Source organism: Ambystoma mexicanum, chromosome 12 (assembly GCF_040938575.1).
Source record: "Ambystoma mexicanum isolate Mex_15411 chromosome 12, UKY_AmexF1_1, whole genome shotgun sequence".
Taxonomy (NCBI): Eukaryota; Metazoa; Chordata; class Amphibia; order Caudata; family Ambystomatidae; genus Ambystoma; species Ambystoma mexicanum.
The window spans coordinates 615,331,895-615,355,233 of record NC_090936.1 but is presented as its reverse complement, the minus strand read 5'-3'; the positions used below and the strand labels follow the sequence as shown (position 1 = coordinate 615,355,233).

Here is a 23,339-nt window from a genome sequence, read left to right as displayed (position 1 = left end):
CCATGGCCCCCTGTGGACCTGCCCCGACCAATGCAGCCAGCTCGGTGGGGATCCCATCCCTGCCGCAGTTGGGAGTCGGAGGTCCAGCAGGGGTGGACGACACAGCAAGTGGACCCCAGCAGATGGAAGATGTGCCGGCATCATCGGGCAGGGCACGTGCACGACGGCGGCGGTGGTTACCATCAGCCTGGATGCCGTCGTGCTGGCAGAGGCAGTGGCGTCGCAGGCAGCAGCGGGCTCGACGTGGGAGGCATCATGGCTCAGGGCCATCAAGATCGGAGGGGCAGGCATCGGCCGGAGGGCAGGGCAACCCTGGCATGGCGGTGTGTTCCGTGTGGGAGGAGTTTGGCCAGCGGATAGGTGCGGAGCGGCAGCGGGCGGAAGAGGAGCGGCTCGCCATGGCCAGGGCGGAGATCTCCATGCATCAGGCATTGAGGCGGGCTGAGTGCCTCGAGGAGGCTCGCAGGGAATTTGGAGAGCACATGGGGTTGTCCCTGCGAGACCTCGGGGCCAGGACTGAGTCCCGCCTCCAGGACATTGACATGGAGTTCGAGGATGCCCTGGCCAGCATCACCAAGTGAGCCGCAGGACTAGCCCGCTGCCTTTGTATATAGTTTTTTAGTTAGTTAGTGCTAGGTTTCCTTTATTTAATTTTTTTTTTTTGGACCGCTTGGACAATGGCCACTTATTTGTACATATTTTTTTAAATAGTTAGTATTAGGTTTAATTTGTGGTGTTGGGCTCATGGACCCTTGAACAATCCTGTAAATATAGTTATTTTTTGTGAGATAAATTTTTTTACTTTCATATTGGTCACACCATGTCGTAATGGTTTATCTTTCATTTCATTCTACATGTGTTTACTTTGGACAAAATCTATTCATTTTTCTATCCTTTGTTTTTTGGTTTCTCATTTTTGTTCCCGGACATGGACCTTTTATTTGCTTTACCAGATAGTTGTCAGAGTTTACTTTATTTTTATTTTTTAATACATTTTAATATTATCTTACACTTGTGTCATTTTTTCTTTGGTTTCTTACATGCCATGATATGGGTTTTGACATTGACTTGCACCCATTGTGTATGTGTGTGTGGCGGACATGTGTTCTTTTGCTTACTTGCCTTTGGGGTTGTGTCATGTGATTGCATTCACTATGTGGGTGCATGCAATCCTTGCCTGGGTGTTTGTGCTGGGTATGCTGGTCATTACTGCCATTATTGTGTATCGTCAGGACCAGGGGCCAGGGGGACATGGGTGGGGGCCTGGTGGAGGGTGCCCCAGGTGGATGGGGGGTTGGGGGTGGTGGGAGACATGGGTTGGCCATGGGTGGGGGCCTGCTGGCAGGTTGCCCACAGTGCTGGGGGTGGGGGTGGTGGGAGACATGGGTTGGCCATGGGTGGGGGCCTGCTGGCAGGTTCCCCACAGTGCTGGGGGTGGGGGTGGTGGGAGACATGGGTTGGCCATGGGTGGGGGCCTGCTGGCAGGTTCCCCACAGTGCTGGGGGTGGGGGTGGTGGGAGACATGGGTTGGCCATGGGTGGGGGCCTGCTGGCAGGTTGCCCACAGTGCTGGGGGTGGGGGTGGTGGTAGACATGGGTTGGCCATGGGTGGGGGCCTGCTGGCAGGTTCCCCACAGTGCTGGGGGTGGGGGTGGTGGGAGACATGGGTTGGCCATGGGTGGGGGCCTGCTGGCAGGTTCCCCACAGTGCTGGGGGTGGGGGTGGTGGGAGACATGGGTTGGCCATGGGTGGGGGCCTGCTGGCAGGTTCCCCACAGTGCTGGGGGTGGGGGTGGTGGGAGACATGGGTTGGCCATGGGTGGGGGCCTGCTGGCAGGTTGCCCACAGTGCTGGGGGTGGGGGTGGTGGGAGACATGAGCAGGTGTGCAGGGTAGTTCCCTGTGGTGTGTGCTGCCTGCAGGGGCCGTGGAGGGTGTACAGGTAATGCCTGGGAGCACACAGCCAAATCGCGTGTGCAACTTCCCGCTCACCCCTCAAATCCACGTTCCCTGCCATATCGCGTGTGGAACTTCCCGCGCGCCCCAGAAATCCACGTACCCGGCCATTTCGCGTGTGCAACTTCCCGCGCACTCCTGCAATCCACGTACCCGGCCATTTCGCGTGTGCAACTTCCAGCGCACTCCTGCAATCCACGTACCCGGCCATTTCGCGTGTGCAACTTCCAGCGCACTCCTGCAATCCACGTACCCGGCCATTTCGCGTGTGCAACTTCCCGCGCACTCCTGCAATCCACGTACCCGGCCATTTCGCGTGTGCAACTTCCCGCGCACTGCTGCAATCCACGTACCCGGCCATTTCGCGTGTGCAACTTCCAGCGCACTCCTGCAATCCACGTACCCGGCCATTTCGCGTGTGCAACTTCCCGCGCACTCCTGCAATCCACGTACCCGGCCATTTCGCGTGTGCAACTTCCCGCGCACTCCTGCAATCCACGTACCCGGCCATTTCGCGTGTGCAACTTCCCGCGCACTCCTGCAATCCACGTACCCGGCCATTTCGCGTGTGCAACTTCCCGCGCACCCCTCGAATCCACGTTCCCTGCCATATCGCGTGTGGGACTTCCCGCGCGCCCCTGAAATCCACGTACCCGGCCATTTCGCGTGTGCAACTTCCCGCGCACCCCTCGAATCCACGTTCCCTGCCATATCGCGTGTGGGACTTCCCGCGCGCCCCTGAAATCCACGTACCCGGCGATTTCGCGTGTGCAACTTCCCGCGCACCCCTCGAATCCACGTTCCCTGCCATATCGCGTGTGGGACTTCCCGCGCGCCCCTGAAATCCACGTACCCGGCCATTTCGCGTGTGCAACTTCCCGCGCACCCCTCGATTCCACGTTCCCTGCCATATCGCGTGTGGGACTTCCCGCGCGCCCCTGAAATCCACGTACCCGGCGATTTCGCGTGTGCAACTTCCCGCGCACCCCTCGAATCCACGTTCCCTGCCATATCGCGTGTGGGACTTCCCGCGCGCCCCTGAAATCCACGTACCCGGCCATTTCGCGTGTGCAACTTCCCGCGCACCCCTCGAATCCACGTTCCCTGCCATATCGCGTGTGGAACTTCCCGCGCACCCCTGCAATCCACGTACCCGCCCATATCGCGTGTGGAACTTACCGCGCACCCCGGTATGCACGCACACGTTTATTTTTTCTCTCTGCGCGTGTCTGTGTTTGTGGGTACCCCTTTGTACGTCATTTGTCCAGGAGGGCAACAGTATTGTACATTGGTCATGTCTGTATATAGGTGCTATTTGTTGGCGCGCCTTTTAGCGCACATTTCTTGCAGGCGCAGACACGCTACCGCCTGCTTTCTTGTGGCGGTCGTGTTTGTGCCTGTTTGTGCCTGTGCGCTGCTTTGAGCGTGCGCTTTTTTGCCCTATTCTATTCCATGAATACGTGTTGTATGCGAGCGTGTGGGCGTTCCGCGCACTTGCCTCCTGAACTTTCCCCGTGCCGCCCACATTCTTCCCCATTCCGAGTGTTGTGCCCCATTTTATTCCCCATTCCGAGTGTCCCGCCCTGTGTTCCGCCTACTTTAGAGCTGTGCGCTGCGCTCGGAGTGATGGCGCAGTGGCCGTGGCGCACGACGTTGGTTGACCTGTGCGCCGGCCTGCGCCGCGCGTTTTTTCCGCGCACGTCCTCTGCTTTTCTTGCGCAGGGACTTCCATGAATCGACGTGCGCTGGTTTCCCTGCGCTTTGCGCTGATTTTCGGCGCAGCGCACGCATTGGCCCCTCTGCGCCGGGATTTTCGGCGCACATTTATTCCATGAATCGGCTTGTAATTCTCTTAAGGTTCTGCCTTCAAACCCAATGTTTCTTCAACATGACTATTTGACATTTATATGGTGCCATGCAAGAAGACTCTTGTGACAAAACACCTCCTTATGTGTTGGAAAGTTGCTAATTATTGTTTTCAATAGTACTCTCTTAGATATACCCTGAATTTAAGTATAGTCCTAAAGTAAGCCTTGCCATATAACATTAGTAGTCATCGTACTTAGTTCCGCAGTGAAGTCATACTGCGAGGGAGGGCTTATCAGTACAGTAGTGCCTGATAACAGAATACACAGTCTAGTCCCCAGATCTGCATAGAAGGTAAGGTGGTCCATTTTCTTCAGTACCCAAGGCTGGATCCAACATAGCTTGCCTGTTAATGTCTGAGGGGCATCTCAGGAGGGGCTTCATAAGGAGCTGGATGCTAAATCGTGCACATGGGTGTACATTAGAAGACGCCATCGATACTCTTAACACTCCCCAAGTCTAGCTTCTGAGAACCAGCTAGGAAGGAAGGAACATGGTTTCACAGATAAGGACATCAGCGAGAAGGACTTGCCTAAAATCTATACTTGGTTGTTGGTTTCAAATCCCCACAAAAACACATAGTCAACTATGATTGTCCAGGTTGACCCACTAAATGTGTGTGGTTCCTCAAGTGTGGAATTAAAACGCGTTGAGTGGCTACATACTAACTTTCGAGATCAGGTAGGCCCACTGCTCCTTTTTCCTTAGGCAGTATCAACATCTCAAATGAGATTCTCGGTTTACTCCCCTGCCACAGGAATTGAATAGTTGTTTTGACTTGTTGTTTGCCCTGTGTATTTACTCACTAAAGGAGTCTTTCTATTTTAGATTTATATTCCCGCTCAAGATTCTTTCATTTAGTCTTGTTGGCGTCGGTGGGGTGTTTTACTCACGCTGGTTAACTACTCCTTTTTTAAAAAATGTTGCGCAAAAAGCTCTGAGGTGTACCACTTTTTATGATTACAATTCTCCCCATCTAATTTCCTTCTGATGGGGGGGCAACTTTATCCCTCATTACAGACATGGAGTAATTGGATATCTCAACGATGTGTTCGGTGGAGTCTGTATCCACCGTACTAGACATGACATCTTGAATGCAAGTAGGTGGGAAGGTTTAATATTTTTGAAATTACGGTTGTAATCCACCTTGATAGGGTTTAGTATTTTTTCTGGAATGCCTTCTAGAAGGATGGTGAAATGTACTACACAATGGTCTGACAATATGCAAGGAACAGTGTCCTTCATTTTTACACTAAGATTTCTAGAAATTACCCAATATAGTATGTTACCCGATTTTGCTGTGTGTTCATTGTTCCCTATTTTAAAATTATTTTCCTGGAGTGCCTCTTCTAGAATAACTGCTTCTTTGACACTTGACTCATGCAGCCATCATTTGAAGCCTCCTACAACTAATGTGGCACAATTGGGGCCATTTGGGAAATTAAACAGCTCTATCAAGTCTTTGGTGAAGTTTGCCATTTCCCCCCGGTGGGCGGTAGATAATGACCAGATTACAACAGCTGCATGATGTGGGCGTTATTATCACCCTGCATAGCAATGGCCTCATAACAGCCCTAGCAGATTGTTTTAAAGGATCCCCGCCAACAGTAATTACCATCACCACCGGGGTTAATCTGAAGATCCCCCTCATTACAGCTTTTCCACCGCGGCTGGGGTAATGGATGGTGATTAAATGAAATATCACCATCATTATTTTATTTAATCTGTATGCATTATCGCAACATTTTGTCGGCACTGCAAACTTCTATAGCAGCTGATCATACCGCAATTCTTTTCTATTCAAGGGAGATGTGTCAATATTTACTGTTCTAAGATTACAAGTTAAGAGTGATAAGGTTGTGGCATTCATGAATGCCCACTTTTTCACCCTCTTTCATTGGCCCCGTTGAAAACGTGTTTCCCCTGTATTAAAGGGACAGGATAAAACATATCAAAACATCTGGAGACTGTATACAATGTTTACCTACACCTCTGGGGCGGCAGTAGACATGAGAGGATTAACACAGATTTTTCACTTGTTAAAGAGCGGTATTTACCACTGGCGGTGTTCTCTTCAAATATCGCTGCAGGAATATACTGAGCCAGCCTTAATGTGCAGAGGTGAGGGAGCCAGTGGAGTTTCTATCGTGGTTGGAGCGAAATGCTTGCTCAAGTGTCATTATGAAAGGCGAGCCCAACTGGAGCCGAGCCAAGCATGACCCTCATTTAAAACAGTTTATTTAAGTGACACTGCCACCTAGTGACATTTCAAAGAACTGCTTGCAATCATGCACTCATTCCCCAGCATCCTTTTTGGCTTACTGCACAAAAACCCAGACTCATTTAAAAGTGGAAAAGGTCGCTTTAATGTGACAGGCCAAAGCTTACAATCAAAACGCTTAACTGGCTCCATGGCCTAACAAGCTAAAGAGATGTTTGAACAATTAATTAAATAACTTAAACATTTTCATTTTCCCACCAACAATTAAATAATTAAATAACCAATTTCCTCCCTAATGATCCCTTGGATCCTACCGTCTCCTTGCCCCTTTTCCAGGCGTCCCGCTTTCTCCCAGGGGCCATGCCCCTCCAGGCTCAATACCTGTTCCCCGGGGTGACCTGCTTGTGCAAACAGCGCCACCCCCTCCTTTTCCGTGTCATTCCCCCATTGTGCTTCCCTCCCCCCCCCCTACAAAAGGGGCCATGCCCCCGGCACCAAAAAAACCCTCCCCAAGGAGTTCTTTCTGCCCCACCCCCCCCCCAAACTTTTCTACCTCAAACTTTTTACCCAGTCTCCCAGCCCAGAACCTAAGGAGAGCCCCTCCCGTATCCCTTACCAGATCATTTTCCCCAGCAAAACTAATCCCCCCCCCATTTGGAGGCCCCTAGCTTTCCCTCACCCCAGCCAAAATAGAAATCAACTAATCCCAGCCCAGCCCCCCAAACCCGGACATCTTACCACAACATCTTTATATTTGCACCCCAGTTGCCTGCCAACAACCTTTTTCTCAGCTTCTTTCCCCGCCCATTTAACCATAGAATGTCCCACAAACCAGCTTTTTGACATCTGACCGGACCTCCTAGCAGCATCTGAAAGAGAAATTACAAAATCACTTACAAACCCACAACATCCTAATAAATGCAACACTCCTGCTATCTACTGCAAAATTCTATAAAGACCTTCCGTTTTCCCCGTTCCCTGACATACCCTTTGTATCTCCCTTACTCCCAGCGTCCCAACTTTTTCACCTACTCCTCTTCCAGCCTGCTACTTTCAGATGCTGCACCCCTCCTAAATGGATGAGTTCCACCCTCCTAACCTTTCCCACACCACTAGTAACACCTCCTCAGTACCCTATCCTTTCTGGCCATCTCCTTAACCCTCTCCAGAAACACCTCAGGTCTTCTCCTACCGTCCCCCTATATTTCGCCCCTTTCACCTAACCTTTAAACAATACACCTAAACCCACTTAGACCCCCTTTTTCCTCTAAACTATTACTCCCCTGCTCCCCCTTGACCCCCCCACCTTCCATCACCTTATTAATATTGACCCTGCATGGCCCCCCCTGCACCGGGGGCCCACGTGCACCCCCGTCCATGCAGGCCCTTTACTTTATTGCTCCTCCCGCCACTGCACCAGGGGCCAAACCTGCACCCCCGTCCATGCAGTCCCTTCCTTATCACTAATTTTCAAGATCCTTGCGTCCATTACCACCCGTTTCCCACCTGCACCAGGGGCCCTAGTGCACCCCCGTCCATGCAGGCCCCCTTTTCTGCCTTATTCCTCTCCACCGCTGCACCAGGGGCCAAACCTGTGCCCCCGTCCATGCAGTCCATTCTACATAAATTCCTCTTCCAGCACCTTGCTTCGTTGCTCCACTTCTTTCCCCCAGCTGCACCAGGGGCCCTAGTGCACCCCCGTCCATGCAGCCCCAGCTCATCACTTCCCCTTTGCTGCACCAGAGGCGCACCCGCACCTCCGTCCACGCAGCCTCAAGCTTACTCACCCTGTCGTGCGGCAAGAGTGAGGGCTTCGCCACCGTCGTCCATGCCCTTCAAATGACGGCCACCACCCCTTAACAATTTCCACAGTTACATCCCCCTGCTTCTCTCCCCTACCTACACTTCTTCCTCCTCACCCTTCTCCTACCCCCTTTAAGTCGCCCACAAAAACCTTTCATCAAACCTTGTGCCCGACCCTTCCTTTTACGTTTAACTGAGCCCTACCTACCAGCACACCCCAATTTACCTGGCATGCGGTCCTTCCCCCCCACCTCCTTGCCCCGCTCCTCGCCCTGACCCACTGTCCCCTACCTGAAAACAATCTGTAACTGGATGCCGACCCGCACACTTGCTGAACTCTTGTTTAAATTTGCACATCCTCCTCGTGCAGCCTTCTTTATTGAACGCCCAACATGCTGTCGAGGGCTGTCCTCCACCTCCTCCCCCCGCCCCCTCATGGGCGGGGCGACCAAGAAAGGGCCGGTAAGGCACAGGCAGCCCACTTGCTGTGTGCAATGTCGGGGCAGGCCTCGTTGGAGCCATCCATTGCAGCCAAAGATCCATGTCTATCTCCCCCCAGACCGCCTGACTGTCCTCCACCATCCTCGCTCTGAATTCCTCATCATAGCGTACCCAGGCAAAACACCCAAAACTCGTGAAAGCCTTCCTAATTACGTCCATATATTTAAGCAGGGCCACGCAACGCTCCGGGAATTTTTCACAGTACACACTGGCATAAATGATAAACGCTGACGTCCAATTCTCAATATTCACCGGGACCCTTGGGCGTGAAGCCAGTTCCCTCTCTTCCTCCTTAGACCCCTCCTTTGCTCTCACTTCCCTATGGAGCAATTTAAAGACATCCACAAATTCCCCCGCCCAAATCTTCTCCCTGGTCGCTGCCATCAAGTGCGCCCCCAATGGTTTCGTTATCCCCATGTATGGCAATTTTTCCTCCTTTCTTTTCCCTTCACACTCCTTATCTTTTCCGGCATGCACTTCGAGCACGAATGGCTCCACCACCTTGTCCGTTTGGACCTCCACTGAGCAAATGCTCTTCTCAACCCCCGCGGCCCCAATGGCCTGCACACCAACTTCTTTCCTTACACTTTGCAGTCCAGACCCTTCATCCCCTGTCCCACTTCTTGCGACCCCTCTCTGCCATGCAGATGACCATTCCCTTTCCCGCTCACCTCTTTCCACACCTGCCGCCTGTGGTCTGGCGTCCACACCGCTGCTCCTCCTCTCCTTTCTTAGAGGGCTCCTACTGCGAGGACAAAACATGGCAGCACACTCACCCAACCAATGGTTCCCTTGACCCCTTCCACCCCGTCCACCCTGCACTTCCCTTTCCCTATCCCACCTTGAACTTCTTCTCTCCTCCACCCTTTCCCTTTCCGCCCTGTAATCTTCCAATTCCCATTGCCCCACATATTCCTCCCAACCAACTTCATCACCCCTTAAATACCATTGTGGATATGAGTTCATGCCCGAGATGAGTTGATGATCTTCTTGCGAGCCCGGGGCGTCCGCCCCGCCACTCCTTTGACGTCTTCTCGGCGGGGTTGTGGGAACCCCTACCTGGTCCTCTTCTCTCGGGCGAGGCGTTCCGACCTCCACCCTGAAATCCTCATTGCTAGAGGCTGTGCTGCGCCCTCTAGGCTCTCCTTGCGTTGACCGAGGATGGGCCGTACTGAAACCCTCAACCTCCATCTGAACAGCGGGGGCTGCTCAGCGCCCTCTGCCCTCACTCCTCCTACCCAGGGGGGCCGTTCCGTGCCCCACTCTACCCTCCTCAAATGAAGGGGACCTCCCCCTCCTTCTCCCACCTGCACTCTTCTGAAGGTATTTACCCCCTCTTCCCCTCTGCCCTGACACCCCTTTCTGTGCCCCATCCCTGCCCCCACTGTTCTTCCCTCGAGCCCCACCCTCTTGAGTATTCCCATCTTCCCCAGGGCTATCATTCCCTCCCTCCCTCCCTCCCTGGCTGCCCCCCCCCCCCCCGACATCCTTACTCCCTCATCCGCCCTCCTGTCTATCTCCCTCCTCATTTTCCTGCCCCTGGATTCCCAAACCTCCCCCATCCCCGCCGTAGGGGTGCAAGCCAACACTGCCGCAAGCGCCCCATCAGCTGCCGCTCTACGCTGCGGTCTACCGCCCCTTATCTCCCCCTTTCCCGTGACCTCCCCCACCGCCCCCTCCAACTGGGCCTTCGATGCCCCGCTGATGATTTCCAGGGACTCCCTAAGAGCCCTAGCATCAACCAGCCCCCCCTTGCTAACCCCTTGGCCCACCATCGTGCACTACTAATCGGAGAGCGCACTAAACCTCGCCCTGACGCTCACTAGCTAAATCTGCCCCCGAGCCGGCACCTACCCGTGGAAAATTACTCCTAGCCGAGGGAAAAAAACAACAGAAATTGCGCTATAACCCAATAACACTAAGGGTTAAATAACCCCAAAAATAGCACTTCTCTTTTCTTTTTTATTCAAGAATTATTTATTTATTTTTTTTAAAAAAATTTGCCCCCCCACCTAAAAATACCCCTCCCCCAAGAAAGTACCCCTTCTCCTGCCTATACTACTACCCCTGCTAACTGCACACCCCCAGGAGCCCCCTGCTACTGCTGTTGATGAACACCCCTACTTCCCCTAAACTCTAGAACCGCCCGCCCTGCCCCCTGGTGGCCCAAGAGCTGCACCGCACTGCTAGCAGCTCAGAAAAAACAGCGCTGCCCCTTTAAGGCGCCTGCCCAGCCCCCTCGGACAGGAGGCTGTCACCACGCCTGTGCAACTCAAACAGCCAGGGCCGACTGGGCTCTGCTGATCCACAACCCCCGTGAACCAGAGGAAACGGGCAGGGAAGGCCCGGCACCGTGGGGGGAGAAAAAGGAAAGTGTCTGGGGCTCCACACGGAAGCCTAATGTGCCGCCCAACCAGGCCTGCACTCCCCCCCCCCTCCCGCTCGACGGAGGAAGAAGCCCGAGAAGGGGCCGACGAGGAGAAAATCCCTCTCCCTCGCAACGACTGCCCGAAGACAACAACCCGCCCCCACGCTCCCGCCGCCCCACCGCGTAAGGAGAGCCAAACGGCAGCTCAGGTAAGGAGAGCTTATTTATGCTACCCCCACTGGGCGAAAACCGCCAACCCAAAGTTTTTTTTTTTTTTTTTAATAAATCCTAACTGCCTGCCCACCCCCAGGAACTAACTAACCCTCCTCACCTACCCTACACCGAAGCACCACAGGCCCAGCTAGCTTCAGGGAAGGCTCGGGAGCGGGCGACAGGACTGATACAATTACCAAGTCCTAACTGTCGCCTGCCTCCCGAACCTTCCCTGAGCCCTTAAATACCCCTAGGGAGGCGCTCTGTCCCCCCACGGCCACTCGCTGGCCGTGTGCAGCGCCAAAAAACTCCCCGGGGGGAAACGCTTCGCGTTCCCCCCGGGACCCCCATTCTCCAACCGTTGGAGAGGCGAGTTTGAATGCTACGTGTTCCCATTCATAAACTGTACCTTTGCAAGTGATTTTTGATAGTCATGCAGGAGGCCGGGCGTTTGTCTTTTGCTGGTTCGGTTCATGTTCGGCTCTTGGTACTCAGCCACCCCTCGTGGCTCAGCACTACCAAAGAATCGGTGGGAGCAAAAGACCAACTTTTCCTGGATGGCATGTACAGTTGGGGGGTCCATTTGGCAAAGCGGATAATGTGGAAGCAACTCGTTTTTGATGACAGGAAGAGTGAGAGCTTAGAAACAACGGAGCTATGCCTTGAGAGCGCATCACCCCATCACCCCAGGGCAGTTACTGGAACAGTGCTGAGCAGACAGCAGTGCGAAGAGGAGCGGCAACAAGGAGCGCAGTGGCTAACATGTTGCGGGCACATTCCTCTACGCCAAGTCAAGGGCACAAGATGTTAATTTTCAGATGAAACAGCAGTGCCTTGCATATAACTTTTATCAACAAGGCTTTAGAAGAATACTAACATATTTCTAATTTGTTACCAAGTGTCTAACACAATGCAGCACGCAATTCGTGACGCTGCTATCAACCGATTTCTAAAACATGAAGTCCTAACTAATCCACTGTTTCATCCTTGATGTTCAAAACCCGCCTCATAACTAAATAAATTAACAATTTAGCGATGCCCCTCTGTTTCACGGAATAGCTAGCGTAACCATTCATACCACAGGCCATGATTCTGCAATCAGAGCCGCCCTTCACCCTCAGGCATCTCACACATACTTCGAAACGTTCTGTGAGGGTTTTCAGTTCCGGACAAGAGACAAGCATTTGATTAATCCTTAACCGCCAGAGTATCCAAACACACCATTGAATAAAAGGGGGTTGCTACTGCTGACGATTCTGTTACAAATAACGAATGCATGTTTCACAACTTTCAAGTCTGATGAATACATAATATACATGAAAGTAATTTGTAAAAGACAAACCACACCTTTAGAACTGGAGTCTGCACAATACATGTGGTGACCATATAATAATTTGTTATAATAAGACATTTTTTTTAATATAGCGCTTTAATCTAAAGCCTGTTACATTGGGTAATAATAGTAATTATATATGTCCAATCGAAATTGCTACTCATTTATCGACCTCGCAAGGATGAATGGTTGAGTTGGTCTTGATGGGATTCCAACCTGCGACCTACAGATCAAACACAGATCACAGCAGCAAGCGTTTAACCCGCTGAGCTATCTTACCATATCCTGCCTATGTGCAATTGCCCGGCATTGGATGGCATTTCCGGGGGACTTGGGGCCCTGCTTAACACCTGATGGCAGTGGCTAGACATGCAAGGCTTCACATTACATATGGGGACCATGTAATGAATATGGGAAATGATCTGGTATTGGATGGCAATCCTGGGGCAGCACCTGCGTCTGTGATGCTGTATCCTGCATAATTCATAACGTCACACAGGTAAGGAGTACATGCAGCTAACAACACCACAGCTTTTCTGCATCTGCCTTTCCGCTATCTGACTAACACACCCTGCCCACCTTTTTCTTACAGAGCCATGCGTATTGAGGCCGGCATTGTTGGCAGATGGGGCCCGATTTTCAACTGGTGTTAAAAGTGTTAACAACCTTTTCGGTACTTAAGACCTATTCTGAAGGTGGCGCATTCTTCCAAAGTTGGTAGGAATGCACCACTTTCGGGAATACATGTGTTGGTCGCCAGGATGGGTTGGAAACCAACCTAGCAACCGTCACATTCCTTACCTGGCTTTTTAGACTGGTATTCTTGTGGCACTCCTCCAGTTTTGTTTGTGCGCTAAAGTCACGCACATATACAGTACCATATTAGTGCCGTTATTCTCTAGGAGTGCCATATGTTTTAAGCATTGGGTGCAGAGATGTCTCCATTAGGATACGTTTAAATATATCCTAATAGAGACATGTCTGCACCCAAAGCTTAATCCAACGCTATTCCTTAACATAGATTTGCATGGTGAAAACCACTGTTCTCGGCAGCATTGTTGTAAAAAAACGAATATGTCGTTATTTTACAAAAATGCTGCTGAGATGTCAGGATTGCACCCGTTGTGACAAAAACAGGTGCAATGCTGAAGGTGCACTGCCGTGCGCTACGAGTACGCCCAGGCCCACTTGCGGTGGAGCCTGGGCATCCTGATTTGGCACACTGTATCGTGCTCTTTAGCACGTTTACTGCGCCAAGTTAAGAATCGGGCCCCGACTACCCCATACAAAAGAGGGATTTCTTTTTTTATGTATTTTGCATTTTGTTTTTTTGTTTTATTTGGAATTTATATAGCGCTTTACTCCAAAGCGCTGTACATAACACGCTTACAGTAGAATAAAATTAAAGTGGAGAACTATACTAGTTTACATCATAAATGCAAGAGATGGTTCTTAAGAGAAATGCGTAATAGTGAATAATAAGTGACAGAGGGAAGGGAAAGCGCAAAAGCTACAAACCCGCAGGTATCTAAGCGCTGCAATAACACTTGATATTATGAACCCACTGCCTGGTGGTGCTCAATGAGGGTGCACTCTGGCAATTAGGCTGCACTTTGACAGGTGAGTATATGTACTTTACACATCATCGCTATACCTGGCATACGAGGCTGCAACAGGCATAAGGTAGTAAGGACTGAATGTGGGCGTTTACATTTGGCATATTATGGCAACAATTAGGAGTAGGGGATGCTGCCATTGTCCTTAAGAAATGTCACCTATTGCCCTTTCAGGACACAGGTTTCTAAAAATGCAATTCGATAACAACAACGACAGGAATCAAAACCAAAGAGAGGTTTGGGAAAAGATGTGTGGGGAGCAGGGGAGTTGCTAGGTCAGGAAAAGACCCAGGGCTAAGCTGATGTCAGAACTGTTGGGACTGGGGGCTAGCTAGGCTTTTGGCTGTAGCTCCTGAGATTCTATCCGGGGCTACAACCAAAAGATCAGGGGCTATAGCCCCCTTAGCCCCCCCCTAGCAACGCCCCTGGTGGGGAGGTTAGAGGAAAACCGAGGGTTTCGGAGGTGTTGGGGGGGAGGAGTGCGGTGTCCCCTTACATAAAGGGAATCAAAAACCAAAACAGGCGAAATAATAAAAAAAAATGCAGTAATTGGACTTCAGGTCAGGAAGGAGTAGATGGATTATCATGCCTTGATCTGGACAGATAGGGCATTTGCTTGCCATACGAAACCTGGGGTGTGAGGCTATAAATGGCGCATGCCAGTCATCATTGGCTCTATGGGGCTGCACAAGAATAGGAAGAGAGTGCCCTTGTCTCGTGTTGGTTCTACTGAATGGGTCCCTATCAAATTAAAACCCCACCCAGGGCATTTCACGGTGCACCCAAGTAAAATGCGTCTAGTTGGCAAAATAGTTTGTTGTCTACCTTAGTAGCAGCTTATTATTTTATGAATCGTAACCCTGTTTAGGGTGTGTTGCACATATGCAGCATGACCCCATATGAGGTCAACAAGGGTAAAAAAGATGTCACATCTAGGTTCATCCTGTGACTCAATTCCATGGGGGACATAGAGGGCTCCTAGCACCCTCCATTCTCTCTCCCGGTGCCACCCCCAGACGGGGGCTGAGTGCCCAAACCTGCTCACCCTCTAAAATGCACTGATTGGGAAGCAAGGACACACGCCTGTTCTGATCACAGTGCAATATCTACAATATGGCCCAGCTATTTAAATATCGCAGTCATAGCTAATCTCTCCTAGCAAACACTGCGGTCCTTCACAGACATGCATTCGCGCGCACACACAAACACACGTGCACAAACAACGCCTAACACGCTAGCAAATATACATGCACGCACAAGTACAAAGACGTTTCTTTTTATTCCTCCTGCATGACACCTGCTACACCAGCCAGGGGGAGCCCCTTGGCTCCACCTTAACCACCATGTCCCATTAATCAGCACACTTTACCTTGTGCATGACCACCAGGAGCCAGCCCCACATCTTGTGTACTCAGCTGCCCACGAGCCTTTGGTGATGCACTGAGACAATCATCTTTCTGACATACAAGCAAACCACAGCAGTCAGCCTCCCTTGTAATTAATTCAAGGCCCCAGCATCTTACCAGTCTTTTCGATTTGTTGTGCCTGTCTTTTCCCTGGTGAAACCATGCATCAGAATGTCCGGAAGATGGCTTCCTGGACGGCTGTGAGGTAATTCTTGAGGATAGGTTCACAATTGTTACCAATCCACACTTCTTGGATACAAAAACGCAGAGGGGGTGAAGGGTCCCTTCGTGATAGGGAACAAAGCAAACGATGGAGGCTGAAAGAAAGAAGTAGAATACGTGTGTTATTGTTTGTTTGGTACAAATAAACCTTTCAGAAAACAATGAAAAAAATGCATTCTCTAAAAAAAACAAATACACATAATACTTAAAATTTCCAATACAAATCTAACATTCATATTCATAGCAAAATTTGTCATAAAAACGCCATCATAGAATATCCTCTACTAAGCAACTACTCACAACATATGTAATCTCCTACATACTCCAACCAGTACATTTGAAACACCTACAATATTAAAACGTATACCATGATTAATTTAAAAAGTAAGTATGCCTGAACAAATGTAAGAGAGCCAATGTTAGAGGAGTAGATTTTGCACAGAAAATATGACTGATAAAGTTTCGCAGTGCGCATAAGCATGATTAGCAAAACACTTGTGCATCTGTAACAAAGCCGAACTTGAGATAAGTAGATGTTTCAATGTCTCAGGCTCAGAGAGGTTACACTAACGACAGTAGGGTGTTGGGTGTTCCCTGCTGTCTCGGATATGGAGAATAACTTTAGAATGTAAAAGGTTAAAGTGCACTCTCATAAACTGCAGCTTAAATTGGCATTGGGGTGTTTAATAAGATACAGGGGAGATCACCCCACCTTTTGTGTCCCTGCTTCATCTCATCATGCAATTTATACCTAGATAATTCCTGTACAGAGTTTAGCCAACCAAAGTCCCACAATCTCTTCTGGACAGTGTGTGGTTGTGCTTGGAAGAACTCCCAGGTATGCTAGAGTGATACTGGAAGTATGTGGACTTGGAGAGCCCAACACCCTCCACAGGATACACAGAGGACTCAGTCAAAGGCAAGTTCAAACTGTGGTTTATTACAAACAAAACCAACAGGGATCAGCACAGGAACAAGGAAAATCCATGCACATCACGCCCGTCCTCAGCTCGCAGGCGGGTTTTACTCTAGTGTGGCGTCAGCACCACGTCACAACGTGGGCCCTTCTCCAGAAAACCTATCAGGCCAAAGGATTGGGTACTGAGTATTTTACCACCTATAGTGGACATTATAGATGGTATTCTTATGGCCCTTGCATGTCAGGTGGCTGGCCTGGTCCATCACCAAGTCCCCAACTATAACAATGTTGCAGTATGGTGGACTTACCATTGGTTCCTGCCCATTGCTACCCACCGCTAGGATACTAAGCTGTGGTTGGCTAGAACTGATGTCCCCAGGCCTGGGATCCGCAAAGGTTTTCTCAGCTCTCTGTGTTCCTCTTCAAGGTAATGAGAACGACTTTGTGTCTGCATTGTAACTTGTGTGTAGCACCTTAGTCTATGAGAGTGCTCTCCTGCTCAGTGCAACACAGGACTCACATTGTGGTATATTTGTTGCGGTTTAAGTCTGGTAGCCTGAGACCGGCTCTCTTTCCCACCGCTGGTCACTGTCCATTGCCTACTTCAGCCGCGCCACGTGTTCAGAGACCATGAATTTGAGCTGTGCAGCTCTGAATTATGAGGATTAATTCGCATTTACTGCAGCTGGTGTCTTTGTTGTCTGGGGATTGGAATGTCATCCATATTTCGTGGCCTTCGATGCAGGTCCTGTCTCACACATCTTGCTCTCTGTCCAGCCTGAATCAGCTCAGCTCGTCTCTTGCTGGGAGGCCTGTGACCTTCTGTCATTTTCCTAAACCATTGTAATACAGTTTCTACAGTGCACATGCTATACTACATTCTCCATAGGTTAGTCACACTTGGTCCTGTCAGGTCCCATAGGTGCTCCTGCATTTCTATAAGGTGATTCGCATGTATGCATCAGTAAGCTTTGCTCAGGGTCTCTTGCTTCTTGCAGTTTCTGTGTGGCTGCATTTGGCAAATGGCAAAATAATAAAAGCAATGACAGTATGTATATGTGTCTGTCCTCTAACTATAGAACTGTACGCTCATGTTCTTCATGTAGTCCAGTGCAGGTTTGTGCGCCGAAGTGTGGATAGCACATGTGCTTCATGTCCAACGATGCTATGTCGTGGTGTCTCTAACAACGTCAGCAACATGGCTTCTTGGTGCATTAGTCAAGACTGTCCATGGAGGTGTCTTTAGTCATGGCCTGTGGCTCTTTCCACACAGGGATACATCTGTACATCCCTGGGTTGGTATGGCTGGCTGAGGGGATATCTCTCGATGTACTTATCAATCATGGGTCCATTGGGAATCTGTCCAAAATAGAAGGGGTGATTGTGGTGTTTTTCCTTGTCATGGATTTGATAGGAGGAGGTGGTAGCATTCCCCATCCCTCTTCAGTTGCAGTACCAATCATTTGATAGTGCTCCCAAATGATGTCAAAATTAAATTCAACTTTGCCATCCATTGACCGGTAATTTCATTCATATTGGTCTCCAGATGTTGGGCAAAGTTCTTTTAAAAGAGAGAGTTGGGCGGAGGGACTAGAACCTTCCTGTTTAAACGCAATGGGCCTCATTACGAGTTTGGAGGTAGCTGCTGCATCCAAACCGGGCTCCATTACCGGGTTCCTGCAAGGGGGACTTACCGGGTCATTCTGACATAGGAGGACCTGGTAATTCCTCCTTGCAGGAACCATTCCCCATTCCCATTTGAGCCTCCATAGGGCTCAATGGGAATGGGGAGGGAGGTAACAACAGACACATTACGAATGGCCCGTTATTACCTCCCTCTTCCCCTAGCGGGACCCGGAAAAGACGTCTGGTTTTACCAGACGTATGATCTGGGTCCCGCAATGGGAAGCTCCTAATCGGCGGTGCCGTACCGGCCCCCTTCATTCCGGGAGCGCCAGGGTCGTAATGAGGCCCAATGTATTCCAATACACTCCAGCTTTGAGTGAGAGAAGACTCAACGGAAAACAAATCACTGCTGCACGACTACAGTTGGGCAAACGCAGCACTTTTCTCCAAATCTTTCCCTGCACCTTGCCCAATTCCTCAACATCAAGGGAGCAGATAATTTCCAAGCCATAAACATTTTTGGGGATCACTTTTCCTTTATAATATTTAATGACTGGAATGAGGGAGAAACGCCCATATTTAGAATTCAACCATTTAATTCTAGGAATAACTTTATCAGCTCTGAAATAAACCTCCAGCATTAGTGTGGTCTTACATCCACTAGTTATAAGAGGAATACCCAAATAGGTACATTTCCTGAGTAGAATAGTTATGTCACTATGACTCCGTGAGCATGTCAAACATAAGCAAGACAAGACACAAATGCACACCTCTGGGATATAAAAAAACTTGAAGAATGTTGATGCTGGGAAACAAATACAAAAAGTACAATCACCAGAAATTTTACAAGGTATGTCTTTAGTTATGCCACCCCTGGTTTGACCTTACTTCAACTTTATACTTTCCTATTTTGTGTTCTAGTTTATTAAACACTTTTCACAATTATGCCATAAAAATTGCTTATCAAAATTATAGATATAGATTCAATTACAGATATAGACACATTACAAATATAAATGCAAAACCTAAAGAAAAACTGAATTCTATAAATAATTTGACCCATATCCTGCAAATATCGGTTCACCTTATAATTAATGTTTTTTTACTATTACTCTAATCAAGACCAAAATCAATGCATTTTGTGCATGGTTCAATAATCATGGCCGGAATATCTCAGAATAAAATAAAGATCATGAACAAACTTCCCAAAATATATTTTGCCTTAGAGAAGATGTTGCATCACACTCTATCCAACTGTAAGAGGATTCAATTCAACACTACAGCTAAGTCAACGCCTAGTCTATAATACTGAATGAAAACCCTTATTGATATATCTTTATGTCCAGTTCATGCGTTCTGGATGACTACCCCTATATAACACCCCTCTCTTGGAACCCTCCTGACCCCACTGAGCCAAGAAGTAGTTCTGTTTTGCAAGTTAAAAGGTTTATTTGATAATTTAAACAATAGATATATATATCAAACTTTACAATAAATTAATAATTGAATAGCACACTTAATCTGATATGATAAAGATTAACAACGGAGAATCTGGCACCAACACGCTTCTCTATAATCAATAAGGAGTTGACATGAAATGGATAAGATAGCACACAGGTGAATAGGAACAAAAGAAGAAGGTGGTACAGAATGCTTTATGTAAGCTCAGGTGGATGCAATATTCAATGAATGAAATGCAGTATAGAAATACTCAATATGATTTCAACAAAACAATGTAATCACTTTTCTCTGGCAATCCCCTCCCCCCCTTGATGCAAGGCAATGAAGTGGAAGGAAAACACACAGTCCTCAGAAATGCAATCAAATGTGATTCAGTTCACCCCAGCAAGCTTAGACTACAGAAGTTTGAAAACACAGGCCCAAATTGCTTTGATATGTGCTGGCAATGAATTAAAAAATATGCTAAAATGCTTTTAATTCCCTTTCAGAGGTTCAGGGTGAGTGGTATCTAGTTAATATTAGCTCAGGCTCACTCTTGCAATGATTCAGGGATAGTTTTTATGAGGCAAACGATTTTCTGGCAAATGGAAGGCAAGCAGCAGCTGATTTTACATGTGGAGAAATTTGCAAATCGCGGTAAAATTCGCGGATGCGTGTTACGCGATTGCGGTAAAACTATAGGGGGTAGGAATGCGGTTCTAGGTTCGTAGGAAAGCCACGATTCTAACCTTTCAGATGAAAGTTATTGCAAGTCACAAACGGTTGCGGAGATATGAGTGATTAAATAACGGTCGTTTTTCAGATTTGAGATTTTAAAAGCTCAAAATGACAAGTGACAGATTTTGCAGCTAGAATGACAGGTGACAGATTTGGAGCTATCAGGCAGTTCTACTTAGGTTAAATAGATTGAATTAGATGAATTTAAACTAAGAGATTGGTTCTACACAGTTCTGCTGGGTACTCACACTATATTCTTGAATTAAATGGGCCTCATCACGGATCTGGTCAGGGTTTTAGACTGGGCTCTGGTCTCTCTCTGGGCACAGCGTCTGGTCTCTGGAACTGCTCGCTCTCTGGTCTGGTCTCTTAGTTCTGGATAGATTGAAGCCTCTAGTTTGGCTTTCTGGAGGTTGATGAATTTGAAGTCTGGATCTCTGGATGTTGTATGGTCCGGCAGAGCGCGTTGCAGCAAATGGAATTGAAGGTCCCTATCTGTCCTGTCTGTCTGCTTTTATGTGTTTTGAGAGTGGGTGGGTATGTTGGTCATAACTAAACTTGCCCCTCTCACTTGTCATTGGTCAAATTTCCATTCCTCACTTGATTGGCGAAGCTAAGTTGTGTCAGAGTGATGTCATTTTATGGCTTGCAGATAGGACACTCCTCTGTCAGATTGCACACATTCTATATTTGATAACAAAAGACATATTTCACAGTTACACAGTTGCTTGAAATTACATATACATGGTGTGGCTGAATTTAGCCATGTCTCTGTCCAAATCTGTTGTTTCTAAGAGCTTGCATTCAGAAATGGCACATAATTGACTTTTTAACTGATTTTTCAATTTCTGACATTGACCCAACTTTACATACATGTGCGCAGGGAGTATGGACATTAACTGATGAAGTTTCAGACTTTTTCACATGCATACATTTTGAGTAATATCCACTTTTCCGCTAACACCCCCCTGAACATACCACCGGTTCTAAAAACCTCTTAAACTGTGGGCAGAAAAATCACAAGAATTATGGTATCATTTATAAAATTTTCACATGTCCGCACCATGAGTTATTCATCTTTTTCTAAACAATATTCTGGCTACAAAGGGGTGTGGTTTCCTCTCAGCACAAGGTAGAAATACTGGTTTATCCAGTTCTGCCAAGCCAGCGTCTGTCTCCAGTTTCCCCCCCTCCCAGTTTCTGCCAAGAGTAAGCCACTTTTACGACCCCTGCAATATAAGATTTGCTTGGGTCCTGAAAGGCTCATTGTTCAAGAGGAAGCCATTTATGATCCTCTCAATAAACCCTCTGCCTGGGTGAAGGGAGTTGCATTGTTCACTCTCCTGCAGAGCACAGGTAATTCAATTATCAGATAGATGGTATATTCTTAGTGTGGCCAGCAAAAAGGCAGATAGTCCTGGGAACACAGCTGTGACTCAAGTTTCACTCCTGATGGGGGTAGTTGTCAAGCAAAATCAAGTTCCTTAAGCCAGACTTTCAGCTAACTGTCATGTTTTTTGTTGCTTTTTAAATTAACTTGCAATTTTACACATGCAGCTAGAATGCTGATTCTAAGTGCAAAACTATGACATTTCAACAGTTACAAAGGCATGTGACACCAAACATAGGTCACTCATTTAATCTAAACATTTTCGATTTTAGTGTCTTTAAATCCAGTGCAACTTAAACTGCTGACTCCATAGCTCAGCCAGTTTTGTTATAAGCATTGTTCTGGGCTCTTCATTTCCCAGATTTTGTAGGCACACAAAACTCCATTCTGCCAAATGTCTGCTGGTGTTCAGTGAATATTTTGCACATATTGTAATGTTTGAAAATAGGCATTTTGAGCCTGCCTTCAGAGAAACACAGGGTGGTTTTAAAACGCCGGCTTTTGGATAGTGGTGAGTACTGGTACTGCACCCATTTTTGGGATTTAACAAATTAATTCCCCACAATTCTAAGTTGCATTTGGCAATCAGCATTGCCATTCCCAATGGTTTCAGACTACTGTGCGGGTAGTCCAATGGTGGTTTTAAAGCGCTTTGAAGCTAACCGGCGCTACTGTTTTTCCTTTGGCAACCCATTTCCCTCATGGCAACCCGGCCTTTCATTCTCGCACTGGTGGGTGGCAAGTGAGGCAACCATTTTGGTGGGCGCACAAACTGCGCAGCTTTCCTGGATTTCGGCGCACATGTGGGTTTTCCGCCATCTTGAATTTTCTAAGCCCACAGCACCAAATGTTGTGGCATGATAGCTTAAACGTGGGTCAGGACACCCAACACAACAGATAAGTTTCTAAATTTGCGGCTATGAAACAGACATCAACCTCTGTTCTCGTTTCTGTGTGCAGTGTGTCCTTTTATCACTTCACTTTCCTCTCGCTAATGTAATGCCTGGCCTCTTGATCATTCCACAGAAGCGGTGACACAGTACTCTATAACCCACGGGGAAAGCCTCGAGTAGGCAGTGACAGAGGATGACAGAATCCAACAAAGACGCACAGCAACAGGTTAAACGATTTCTTAGCAAACAGCACAGCAAGGCAATGCCAAAACGCAAACAGAAGAATGAAGCCACAAGAGTGTGTCTAAAGTGGAGTGGCAAGTTCCTATGAGCACGTAAGATGGCAGTCACCCTACAGACGAGGAAGGACCTTCCATCAATCACTTGTTTGAAGTTTGGTCTATGGTGTTGAGGCCCTGAATCTCCCAGAGACATTCGCAAAAACAAGAGATAGTGTCAAAAAACACATGCAGGATTACCCTGAAAACAGCAGCACCTGAGGAACCGCCAGGAGCTTGTATCCGTCTGGAACATATCTTTCCAGATTCAATTTACTGCCAACCACCAAATAATTAAGCCCTTGGATTGGCAGATACTGTGCACTTAACAAGTTCCGCAAGTGTTGATGATCATCAATAAACTGAGTGTAGCAATGTCCATGTAAAATCGAGCAGGGCTTAATCCGGACGAAAAGACCCAATCAGCATTAGAGGGAAGGGAAGCACAGTGATAGGTGGAAGGAAAGGGTTGATGTGGCAGGCTAGGTTGAGATGACAGCTGCAAGAATGGACTAATTGGTTGATTTTATATTGAAGCAAGAGTTTTATTTCA

At 48.3% G+C, this 23,339-nt stretch overlaps 1 long non-coding RNA gene across 1 annotated transcript in view; it reads right to left on the bottom strand.

Annotated features, from left to right (window-relative positions):
• The window catches only part of LOC138513030 (uncharacterized), an 86,555-nt gene that overhangs the window by 35,846 nt on the left and 27,370 nt on the right, over window positions 1-23,339 (bottom strand). The window contains exon 2 of the long non-coding RNA XR_011281660.1: window positions 15,398-15,597. This is a non-coding gene — a long non-coding RNA (uncharacterized lncRNA). The remainder of the gene's footprint in view (window positions 1-15,397; window positions 15,598-23,339) is intronic.